Below are 13,243 nucleotides of genomic sequence, written 5' to 3'. Positions count from 1 at the left end.
GCTGATGTGTTCACTGGATCAAAGTTATCCATGCCTTCTCCAAGCCTCTGATGCTGCACATGAAAACAAAAGTTGAATTCCCTGGCCAACATCTAAAAACAAAAAGCCTTTGACAAAAAATGAATTTTGTCTCATTTTGCTAGTAGTTCAGAGAATGGTAAAGCTGTGGAAAAACACAATACTTCCAAAAGAAGCATCAACAGCAGTCTCCTTAAACAGAAGTATAAAGGAGAGCATATGTCATGGAAACAAGCATTGAAAGCAGAGAATATACGTGTGAATCAACTACCAGAAGTCTGGCACGGAAAGGCATACATATATCCCACCAGCTGCAGCCATCAATAAGTTCACTCTGTCCAGCAATTTCAAATTCTGAGAACTATATTTTGAAAGCAGAATATTAAGAAGTTTCACCCCCTCTTCTTCAGTGGCTGTTCTTTTCACATGGAATCCTACTTGTCCATGTCTCTACAGTTTCTGAAGCACCAAAACTCATAAAGCCTAACAATGCAAAATCCACACATACCTAGTTTTCCTAACTTATTCCTTTATTTTGTAAGAGAGATCTTGAGCTTTTGGAAGGTGTGGGGGAAGAAAGATCTGGTAGAAGATCACATGCATCCACAGCACCATAAACAATTTGTAAACAAATGCCTGGACAATATCACAGTGCTGTATCATATCTCCTTCAGTTACCATGTCGCTTTTTACCATGTCTGTTATTTGAGTTCCTAAACTCAAATAACATCTTAAGCCAAAACAGTCAAAACTCATATATGAGTATCAAATAAACTACCACCCGCCCAAAGCACTGGTTTGACCAACCTGGGTATATATCTAATTGTAACTCTTCAAAACCCAGAATGAACCAAGAAAGCTTCATTTAAGTGAAGGTTAAGTGAAGGCAGGAAACTGCAATGTGATTTATTTCAAAATCATTTTATGTTTGTTCAATTTTTACTTATCGACACACACAGGAAGAACTGTTTAACACTCACGTTATACAACAGAGATGGTTGCCAATACTAGGAAATGGGTGCGTCAGGATAGTGGCAGGAAGCATTCCCCACCGTTACTCCTCTACAATATATATTTTATAAACCAACAGTCAGACATACACACTTCTTATCTCTTGTCCCTGTCTATCCTTCTTGTGATCAGTTGGCCAAGAAGAAAAATTGTAATGGATGAAAGGAATGAGAAAATACAGAAGGGAATCCACTGTTAGAATTATCAAGGACAGGAAAACAATTTCACACACATGTGCTTTTCTTATGTTGCTCACATAGGAACTTCTCTCTCCTTCAGTTTGAGTAAATACACAGAATGTAGAAAGGGACACAAAGGATAGTGATTTTTTTCCTGCCTATAAAACAGGCAAGTCTACCAGGCAGAAAAATCTTCATTTCCTAATATACCACAACATGAGACTACCTGAAGCACCAAATCCAACAATGTAAAATTGTCTTGCAGACCTACAACATTGTGATGGCTTATTTTTCTCAATCACTTAACTCCAGTTCTTTATGAGTCAGATATAATAAAGACCTCAAAGAGAAAAAAAGGAAAAACCCGAAACAAAAATAAAACCCCCTTGTTCCTTAAATCATTAGAGGTTAGGTTAAGCACAAGTTTATCTGAGGTTCATTGCTCACAGCCAATAGGGAAATTATGACCTTTATACAGTTCTTGGTTTGTTTTGGGTTGTTTGTTTTTTTTTTTCACTTCTTGAAGAAATAGGAAGGCAAAGGCATCACTTTGCACAGGCTGCAGGCGTATATCTGCTCCACCCTGGACAATGGTCTGCAGGGGAATCTCTGTTCTAGTGCCTGGAGCACCTTTGCACCCTCCTTCACTGGCTCTGCTGCCTGCAGGGTTGTCTCACATATTTCCACTTTTCTTGCTTGGCTATTGTACAGTTGTTTTTAATGCTTCCTTAAATATATTATCACAGAGTTGCTACCAAGATTGCAGATTGACTCAGCTTTGGCCAGCAGTGGGACCATCTTGGAAACAGGTGGAATTAGTTTCAACCACCACAGGGGCAGCTTCAGGCAGCTTCTGCATGTGGTGAAGTCACACCGGCAGAACCCCTGCAGGATTCCAGAAGATAAGGGGCTAATGTGTTTGTCTCAAACACATTAGCAGGGTTGCAGGGTGGCTGTGGCACCCAGGACTTTGGGTAACAATAGCCAAGGACTTGGCAACAACACGCTGTGAGAAAGAACAAGATGTGACTCGACAAAGGGCCATAGAAAGGCAGGACAGCACTTTTTTGGGACAAAGGTCTTTGATCTACCTCCTGGAGATAAGTACAGCACAAACAGAGAAATGAGGTGGAGAAGCAAGCACGGACTATATGGGGGGAACAAGACCACCAAAGACTCCCAAAAGCCTCTGACCCATTTCCACCAAGACCTGGAAAAACAGACAGTGCGAGACAACTAATAAACATAGAAAATCCCAAACTTTTCTCCAGGTCAGGGAAAACTTACCTATTAAAAAGGCACACAAAACCAAGCCCAAGCACGTGGGTGTCCCCTGGACATACTATTGGCTGGATCAACTCTGGAGCCAGGACTGGCTCTTTCTCTTACCCCCTCTCTCTCCATCTTTAATTTGTCTCTTTGTCTCCTTCTTTTCACCCTACCCCTCATCCAAAATCCACTGCTGTGTACTTACATTAGGAGATGTACGACTAACATACCAAATTGCACACCTTATTTAATTAACAAAACTTCAAAAGCTTTTATGGACTCTCTAATTTTAGTCATTCCTTTTGAATAGCATCTACAAATCTTGGGTTCTCCCTTCCCCTTCCAGGTGTGACATCATATTCCAACTACTAAATCCTTCCCACCTACACCCAATACAAACTATAAAAAGTAAAACTGCATAGAATTCAGTCATGTAAATTACTGTAAAATGAAGCTGAAAAGAAAAGCATTAGTTTAAAGACAATGAAAGAAAACAAGATCAACAGCAAGCTTGGGTATACACTAAATTCTAATCCAGAAGAGACTAGGATCATTCAGTGAACCATCACTCTTCCCTTTAACTCTGATGATTCCCTGCATCTCCCATCACCCAAGTACCTGGCAGTCCAACAGCATCTGGAGACCTGCCAGAACCCCATGGGACATTTTCAATTTAACACCAAGTAGAGCTTAGGATCACAGCAATTTTGTCCTCAGTCTATGTTAATTTGTTTTGAAATTAGTCCCTTAGATTTCCTGTCTGATACTAACAGCAGATAATCACTCATAGTCAAGAAAGTGCTGCTTGCCCCTCCCAGGATTTGTAAAAGGTCACATCAGCAACAATTGAGAATGAAACCAGGTATCAGATGTCCATAAAGGCAAGAGGAACTAGGCACACAAAATACACAGTGAAGTACGTTTTAGCCCACCTCACTGTCTACAAACTAGTGCAGAATTATGGAGCTGAGCACATGTAAACACAGAAAAGGAAAAGATTGTGTTGGGAACACATAACCCAACATGCTGCCTGACAAATACAGAAAGGCTTAATTGACCAACTGACAGAAGTCCCAACATTTTCATGTCAAAACAAAGAATTATGAAAAAGCTCACATGGGTTTTTCTCTGCCTAAAGCAGCAACAAGCACCACAGAAGACACCAAAACCCAGGCTTTGTGGTCTCTCAATGAGAGATGCTATATTGTGAAAAGTAATAGCATAATTTACATGAACGTCTTCCAGTTAAAAACAGCACTAATTCTCATGAATTTGGGAAAACTATAAACACCATAGTTTTTATAGATGGAACAAAAAACATCCTAGGTTTTTACAGTAAACAGAGCAACCCAAAGTAATTGGCACCTCTTACTCATCAGGAAATCATGGGGGTGGGAGGGGAAAAATGTGTAGGGGGTGGCACTAAGGCTTGGTGCAGACTTCTAAGATCAATCCAGTCCTCTTGGGCAGGAAAGGTGAACTCTTAAAATAACAAACTGCAACAACCATTGTGCATACCGTAGCTTGAAAGCATGTTTCTCATCAATCCTTTTTCTTGTCATCTTTGGGAAACAAAAGGATGGCTCAAACCTGATAGCCACTGAAAAGGACCTGAAACATGCAAAGACAGCCTGCACAGTGAAGAAGCTTTCCCTTTTTAAGGATCACTGGCATTCTCTGGTTGAGGTGGTGAAGCCTCATTTAGCAACAATGCCAACTTCAGGTATTTTCACTTCTTCCTCCCTTTTCATCCAATCTTTTTCTTTGTGTCTCTTCTAGAAAAAAAAAATCCCCAAACTGGACTGGTTATGTCATACATTTCACTGAATGAGACTGGCAAACATACCAGTACAAACAAATGAACCAAAGTACTGCACTCTGGAGAAAGAACAAGTGGGTGGAAATAAAATGGACAGCATTTTAATATGAAACTATAGTCTGAGGTTTCCCAGTTCTGGCATAAAAACAACGCTCAAATGCATCCTCATGCAGGCAAGGAATATCAAAAAACACGCTGTGCTCACTCACAGACAGCATTCAGAGAAAGAGAAATAAAAGCCATTACTCTTGAAACAACAATAGTGAATGGTAACAACAGGAGGAAGAACATGTCAGTAAATACAGTGAATGGCCAATTGTTAAATGAAAAAATATTAAGGATGCTTGCTTAATTTTTTTGAGAAAAATAAGGGAACAGAGAGCACAGAAATCAGGTTTTTTTACTGATCCAGCATACCAGAATGTAACCAAACCCAGCCATTCTCTACTCCTAACTTAATAAATATCAAGTTCAAAGCATTTCTTCAGGTTAACTACTTTGCAAGTTCTCAGTGCCTTTATACATTAAAATAACGAAAACAAACCACCTGAAACCATCCACCCTTCTACAAGGGCCAGGGCAGCAAGATAATTTCAGTTAATTGCCAGAAAAGCAACGTCAGATATGAATTCTGGAGACATTTGCTTAAATTATCTCTTCTTTGCATTCCATAAATAAATTCTAATCAAATTTCAATCTACCATTTCTATTTTGTTTTGATTTAAAATAATCAGAAATCCTTTACACACTTAGAATGTGAAGCTTCTCCTCAAACCGTAGTATAAAATCTTGTTGCTGTTGCAATGCTGTTAGCTGTATCAGTAACATTTTCTTTATTCAACAACAGCATTTTCCTTTTACTGGAATTAAAGAATCTCTGACTAGGTACGTGTTCTAACAGATACTTTTTAGATGAAAAGTTAATTAGATTAACACCCTACACTAAAACAAACTTCAGGAGTTCATTTTGACAAGTAAAATCCACCCTAAGAATATCAAAAGAACTCTTTAGAATAATTACTTCTATTTATTTTCTGCAATAAAGCAGTCAGCAGTACTTGGCCTTATCATGTCAAAAGCTTAACAATGACAAAACCAGAATGACTCTGTCAAAATAGAACAAAAGTATTATTTTTAAACTGAGAAGAAAAAAATCCCAAGCAAATAACCTATGTAATAAAATATTATATTTCAAGTACAGCCTTTAACTGAAATACAGTAACACTGAATATCCTTATAAGACTAGACCAAGACATCAGTAAGTCAGATGTATATGGGAGTATAGATCTGTAATTCAATCACCCTAGTATTTTTTGGGGAGAGACAACACAACTCACAACACAGTCCAAGAAGTTCCTGCAGGTCACTGACAGCAACTATTTGACCTAAGTAATAGAAGAGCCAGCAATGAAAGATGTGTTGTTGGCCCTTGTATAAACAAGCCAAGGACTTGGGGGCAGCCTTGGTTGTAGCAACCATGAGACGGTGGAACTCAAGATCCTGCGTAGAGGATGTAAAGCAGCAATCAGGACTAGAACCCTAAACTTCCAGAGAGCTAATTTCAGCCCCTTCAAAGACCTGCTTAGCAGAATCTCATAGGTTAGGGCTCTAGAGAAGAAGGAGATCCAAGAAAGCTGGTCAGTATTCAAGCATTATTTATTTCCTCCAAGCTCAAGACCAGTGCATTCCCATGAACCAGAAATTAAGCAAAGGGTGTAGGAACCCTTTATGAATAAGCAGGGAGTTTCTAACAAAAAGAAATAGAAAAACAAAATTTATGGAATGTGGAAAAAGAGACAGACCACATGGGAGGATGACAGGAACATTGTCACAGAATGCAATGAGGTGACAAGGAAGGCTAAAACCCACTTCCAGTTGAGTCTGTAAAAGAGGCCAGACTTTTCAGTGGTGCCCAGATACTGGACAAGTAATGGCAATAAACTAAAACACAAGAAATTTCAGCTGAGGAAGAGGAAGAAATTCTTTAGGTTGAGGGTGGCAGAGAACTAGAACAGGCTGCACAAGGAGACGATGGGAGTCTCCCTCTCTGAAGACATTCAAAACCCAGATAGACCTGCTCCTTTTTAACCTGCTCTAGGTGACCCTGCCTTGGATGAGATGATCTCCAGGGGCTCCTTGTATCTGTAACTCTTCCGTGATTCTGTGAATTTAAGGCAAGATCTCTCATAGCAATATCATCACAAAAAAAGGGAGAAAGAAAAATTACAGATTAAGTTTACTGGAAAAAATTAAATTTTAATATGTTCAGATAACCAAGCAACTGTACTTGTTATTTTTTTTTTAAGTATTTATATTGACTTTTCATAACAACACTACTTAACAATACACAGCAACACACACACACTGTCATAACACAATTGCAGTCCAGTAGCTGCAAGTATGTTCTCACACATTTTCTTTTGCTCTTTTTCTGAGACAGTCCTACAAAATAGCTTCCATCTGGACAGTAAATCTATCCAAGTAAGTGCCAGTGTAACACTTCCTCTAAAGAATGGTTTCTAATTGGATACCATTAACAACACTGCTGAGATCAGCATTAGATCTGAGCTTCATTTCTGATGTTTCACTTGATTGCATATTCTTTGGGTGTGTATTTGTCGTGTTACTAAGAAAACCTTCAGAGGGAGGAATAAATTGATTTTTAAAACTACTGCATTTGAATCTCATGCACTTCTCTTCCATAGATTAAAAAAAAAGCACCATACAAATGCAGTGATTTTTAAAACAGCACACTGAAGTCTGAAGGAAACTGCAGGAGTCCCAAAAATCTTCATGGAATACGAAACAACCCAAGCTTCTTTAAAAGCCATGACATTGATCTTTCAGTATTTCAACTCTGATGTTTTCAGATAGCAAAAAAATTCCTTTACATTATTAAATTGACATAGTTTGGATTTCATTTCTTTAATTTTTAAGTTAATATATAGCCAGAAATATGAAATATTTATCCCAACAATATCTTGAAGTTCACTCCACCCCCACTAGCCACATCTTTTTTTAAAATATGCAGTCAAAATAATCACAGCTATTTGGTACGGCTAACTGGAACTAAGCTACTTGAGAACTGCTTTGCTTTCCGAATCCACTAATTTCTACATCAAATAACCTCATCTTCTTTCACTGCTACTGTGAAAAAGATCCATGGAAATAAATTCCTGATTTTTTTATACAAAGAAAACAATGAAAATTAAATACACAAACCAACTAGACTAAAAGATGGCAAGCTTCTGGCAGAGCTAAAAAAACATAATAAACAGCTTATGCTTCAGGTTTAGTTTTTTGAGGGATTACTACTGTATGAGAAAATACTTTTTCACATACAGTCAACACCTATTCCAGCAGAAAGGAAGAGACACCGTCTTAATTCCTCTGGTTATACCACCACAGACAAAAGAAATGAGCGAGCACAGTGGAAGTGAAGGCAAGAGGCAATGCTAGTCATTTGCCCAAGAAGCAACAAACCTTATGGTGCAGCAAGCACAGCTGAGGCAGTGTAGCACCAGCATGGATTATTAGCTCAGTGGAGAATGCCAAAGCACACAAAGCTTACAGCATTGTAGGCTACACAAAAGGTTAGAAAACACAAGCATGTGCACATGCTTCTCTCTACTTAAGCATATGCTGTTTATAGAAATGCCAGATAAAATATGCAGAAGATTTTGTGTGCTTTGAACCAGTATTCTATAGTCTCAAAATTAAAGTAATTGAGGAGTCAATATTTATTAGCATTTCCACAATCTGAGCACAGCTATTAATAAAATCAGAGCAGATGGGAGCTGCTGTCATATGTTGTTGGGGTTTTTTTCCTGGGGCAGGAGGGGGACTAGCAGTAACAGTTCTTCTACAGGAATTCATAAAGACCTTCTGATGACTAAATACTCTATTGGGTACTCTTTTTATTCATAGAAAATACTTGCTTCTACAAACCCTTACACTATGAGGAAAAAGCAAGTTAGTGCCATCTGCATTGGCATAATTTAAAAAAGAAAAAAGCTGACTCTGAACATGTGTTGCTTTTCCATACAGCTTTGAAAGCAAATCAAACTTTGTCTTGTTAACAATTTTCACATTTTTATACATGCTCTCTAGCTAAAAAATGTCAACACACCAGTAGGAGACAAAGTGTATGATGTGATGTATGTCTAGGCTTTAGAGCAGCAAACCAAAAATGACAGTAGGAAGCTCAGCAAACATTTCTAGCATTTTTTCAAGTACCTTTTATCCAAGTTTTCCAAATAAATACACTTATCATTTCTAAGGACTAAAAAAAAAAAATTACAAAACTCAGTATTCTAAAGTTCTCAAGCCAAAACACTTAATGAGCACTGAGCTTTAAAAAAGGATTATTTTCCTTTTTAATATATTTCCCTTTCTATATATGCACACAAATACATGTAAATAAATCTAATTTACTTGGGCCTTCAACAGATATTCAGAGCTAAAAAAAACAGCTTTCAAAGCAACATGAGATGTGATGCAGAATAAAACTCAAGTGCTTTGAAGACAATTATAATAAAATACGAATAAATAAGAGGATTTCTATTTTAACACATTAGGCAGCTGGTCCAGATGAAAGAAAAATAATGTACTTACCACTGTGTTACTTTCTTCTCCCTGCTGCTTCTTCCCTGAGCTTTCAAAGTCAACATTCTGTTTAAGACAAAGGGGCAAATTTTAGTAAACCCTATCACTACTAGTTAAGAACAAACTAGTATTTTATTGTATTGTATCAGATTTTTTTTTTGCTTTCGTAATTTTGGTTTTATTAAAAGAAAAGCTTTATGTGTGTATGAACAACAGCTTGAATACTTCAGAGTACTTGAAAGACTTCCAAGACAGCAAAATTGCATACATTCTTTTAAAGGAGATTATTCTTTGTGTACAAAACATTGCTCTTTACCCTGTTTTTATTTTAAAGCAATTTGTCTACAAAGTTGTTTCATTCTTACTCCTTTTTATAGTTACTCTATGAAAATATTAAGTATCACACAGATTTCTCTTGCACACAGTTCTGAAGAATTCCAAGAAAAAATACATCAAAAATTAACCAAAGATGAAAAGAGTACATTTTTGTATTGTTAACTTTAGGAGTTTTTTAGAAAGTTGCAACATAAGGCATAACAGATCTCTGACGCTAACTTCACTGACGTAGAACAATTAAAAACAAATGAAAGCATCCAGTGTTTTTGACTGAACACACACAAAATTAGTTGGCTGGAGTGATGGGAAGGCCTCCAACAAAGGCAGAAGTAGAACATATCTTCAGAGGGATTAAATGTCAACTGTAGTCAGACAGATCATCTAACCAAACACAAACTTATGTAGAGCAGATAAGAAGCTAAGTCAAGCAGAGTATAATCTGTCAAATTCTCAATATCTAGAGTATCTCAGTATCTAGAAAATAATTTAAGTTGTGAGGATCACACGTAGTAGCTCCATTCAAAGGATTTGCCTACAAATGGAACTATATTTAATTTCTTTCCAATAAAAACAGAATTAGGCCACCATAAAATAAATAAATAGATTCTGAAGGAGATTTAAAATGAACTTTTTCCAGGAGAAAAGCAAGTTCCTTGTTTTGGGGTAAGAAACAGAACAATGAACTCCCACATAAGTCAGTACTGCCACAGCAGGACTGCACTACGTTCAAATTTTGCACAGCATATGTCCTGTTCCTCATTTGGGAGTCACTGGCGTCAGCTTCTGTGTTCATACCAAAGGAACTCCAATGCACTACACTGCATGCATCTATGCATTTATTTTCAGTAGAAGGGCATCCAAGACATGCAAATAGCAAGGGGTAAATTAATATTAAAGCCACAAGTCTTTCAAGCTCCCTACTGAAAAAAAAAAATAGTCTATTAGTTTAGCCAGCCTCAGAAATGCAGAGTAGAACCACTCAAGACAATTAAAAAGATCAAGAAAGACTTCAATGATCAAATCAGAAACTTTGACTTCCTCTTCTAAGAGCCCAATTGCCATGGCTGCATGCTTCTTTCCTTTCCCACACCACTTTGCTCCTACTGCAAAACCGTGATCTTTACAAAAGCTATTTCAGAGGCACGGTACACAAACTCCTGAACAGAAGAAATGCAGGTCTGCAATGGTTCTGCTAAGATAAGCAGAATTCATCCAGAGAACACAACAGTGCAGAGCTGGATCTGACAAAGAGACAGTCAGGTGATTGTGCCTCTGACAGATAAAAACTTAAGGTCAAGAGTCTGCAGGCAAAGCATTCACAGTAGAAAAATTATCAAAGAAATAGCTAGCCTTATAATCATCACAAAAACAATAAACAAAAAGAGATTACTCTTGCATCATTTCCTGACACCTGTTTGGCTGAGTCTGTTGAAATGCATAAAAGAATAAAATCCAGTGGTACGCAGTCATTACCATTTGAACTGTTTGCTGACTTCCAACCCAAGCAGAAGGAACTCATCCAACCTCAAACATCCAGAGGCAATAATACAGCAAGTGTGTGCATGAGGGGAAGAATACATAAGGCAACCTGAATATTTCACCTCGTGCTGCTTTTTAGAGATTTAGCAGGTACACAAGTCTCTGAACAAGTCTCTGTATCAGTAACAAAATAACAAAAGCCATGAACTCAGTGCAAGCGTAATGTCACTTGAAACTGTGACACTGAGTCACATAACCTTAAGCCTCAATCAAAAGACAACAGCTCAGGATGTGCTGTAAGCACCAATGAGTGTCCAATAGCAGAAACCTATCACCACACAGTTTGCATGAAACAACCTCTCTAAGAAAATAAATGGGGATATTTGGAGGAGCTCAAAGTAACCATGCCACCACAACTGCAGAAATCTAGAGACAAGGGGTTAATGTGTTTGTCTCAAACATCAGTAGCAGGGTGGCTGTGGCATCAGTCAAGGACTTGGCAATAACATGCTGTGAGAAAGAACAAGATGTGACTGGACAAGGGGCCATATGGAGGTAGGACAGCACTTTTCTTTGATCTACCTCCTGGAGATAAGCACAGCTCAGTACAGCACAAACGGAGAAATGAGGTGGAGAAGCAGGCATGTACTGTATGAGGGGGAACAAGACCACCAAAGACCCCAAAGACGCCTGACCCATTTCCACAAGGACCTGGAAGAATTGACTGTGAGTAGTAAGTAATTTGCACAGAAAGTGTGACACATCCCCAGAGCAGGGAAAGCTTATCTATTAATAATAGATAAGCTTCCTGATCTAAACCCAGGAAGCGGCCCCAGGACATGCCATCAGCTGAATTGATGCTACAGCCAGGACTGGTAATCTCTTTCCTTCTTTCCTTCCTTTCTCCCCCTCTTTAATTCATCTCTCTCTCTTCTCTTACATTCTACCCCTTTATCTAAAATCCAGGGTCATGTGCTTATATAAGAGGCCAGTGTACTAACATACCAATTTCCAAGCCAAGTGTGTAATTTACTAATAAAACTTCACAATCTTTTGTGGATCATCTGACTTCTCATTCCTTTCAACCAATGAGTATCTACAAATCTTGGGTGCTCCCTTCCCCTAAGGGTGCAACATCACAAAGACCTCAGCTAGTTCAGTTCAACACTTTTTTGGTTGTTTAGCAGAAGTGGTAACAGGTGCTTTAGGCGACTAGTGGTTACTTACCCTCAAGGTAAAAATACCTAATGAAATCTTATTTAACCATACTCTAGCAAATTATATCAATCACATCAGACTGAGTCCCAAAAAACTTTAGCACTCAGTTTTATGGAGAGAGTATATTTGTGGGGAACTATTTTATGTATCCGTCCTGTTCGTACTCTTTCTTAATTAAAACCCAAATACTACTAGAAATGCTTGCCAGCTGGACTGCCAGAATGATCCAGAGCAGCCATTCCAACCACTGCACTCCAGGGGTTGCTCACAACTAAGTGGGCAAGGACTTCTCATTTCATGAAGTATTTAATTTCCAACTTACCACTGGTTTTAGCCTACAGAGGGTGAAAACAAGGAAGACAGCCTAATAAAAATAGTGAAAGACCGTCTGAGCTGCCAGAGATCAGGTCAGGAAAACTAAAGCACTGGTAAAATTAAGTCTGACCAGGGGCATCATGGGCAACTAGAAAAACTTCCACAAGATGGCTTCTTTGACATATACAAGGAATTGGACAAACTTCAGAAGCAGATCCATGATAATCTCAAAGTTCAACAAGGCCAAATGCAAGGTCCTGCACTTGGGACAGGGCAATCCCACACATAAACAGACTGGGAGGCAAACTCACTGAGAGCAGCCTGTCAAGAAGGACTTTGGGGTTCTCCTGGATAAAAAGCTGAACAGTATGGGCTCACAGCCCAGAAAGGCAACTGTATCCTGGTCTGTATCAAAACAGCAGCCGAAGGAGGTGATTCTGCCCCTCTCCTCTGCCCTTGGGGTGTTCCCCACCAGGAGTACTGTGTCCAGTAGAAGAAATTCTTTACCATGAGGGTGATGAAGCACTGGAACAGACTGCCCAGAGAAGTTGTGGATGCCCCATCCTTGGAAGTGTCCAGAAAAGGAGGGTGTGAACTTAATGATCTTTAAGGCTCCTTCCTTACACAAGGCGGGTGATGGGTGATAGAACAAAGACTATGAAAATGTGGCTTCCCTCCAAAGGAAATGGGAGAACTGATTACCTGGGACATGGAGAAGACCAAAGCATTCAATTACTTTTTTGTCTCGGTTTTCACCAGGAAGTTCTCCAGCCACCTCACCAGACCTGCAGAAGACCAAGAAAGGGACTGGAAAAATGAAGAACTATGTGCTTTTTGAACTATGTTGACTTAGATGGTTTTTGACCATCTAAGTGAACATGAAGGTTCACAAGTCCATGGGAACTGATGAGGTACATCCATAGATCCTGAAGGAATTGACAAAAGAAGTAGATAAGCCACTACCTATCATACTTGAGAAGTTGTAGAAGTTCTA

The 13,243-nt window shown here is 38.7% G+C and overlaps 1 protein-coding gene across 7 annotated transcripts in view; it reads right to left on the bottom strand.

Annotated features, from left to right (window-relative positions):
- ERBIN (erbb2 interacting protein) overlaps positions 1–13,243 on the bottom strand; it is a 115,491-nt gene that overhangs the window by 64,635 nt on the left and 37,613 nt on the right. For all 7 annotated transcript variants that reach the window (XM_041414735.1, XM_041414733.1, XM_041414736.1 and 4 more), the window contains one exon: positions 8,911–8,967. The gene's annotated coding sequence lies outside the window, so the exon portion shown is untranslated. The remainder of the gene's footprint in view (positions 1–8,910; positions 8,968–13,243) is intronic.

The sequence above is a fragment of the Onychostruthus taczanowskii genome, unplaced genomic scaffold, assembly GCF_017590055.1.
Source record: "Onychostruthus taczanowskii isolate IOZ18803 unplaced genomic scaffold, ASM1759005v1 scaffold46, whole genome shotgun sequence".
Taxonomy (NCBI): Eukaryota; Metazoa; Chordata; class Aves; order Passeriformes; family Passeridae; genus Onychostruthus; species Onychostruthus taczanowskii.
The sequence above is the reverse complement of the archived record's forward strand: the minus strand, read 5'-3'. Positions and strand labels throughout refer to the sequence as shown.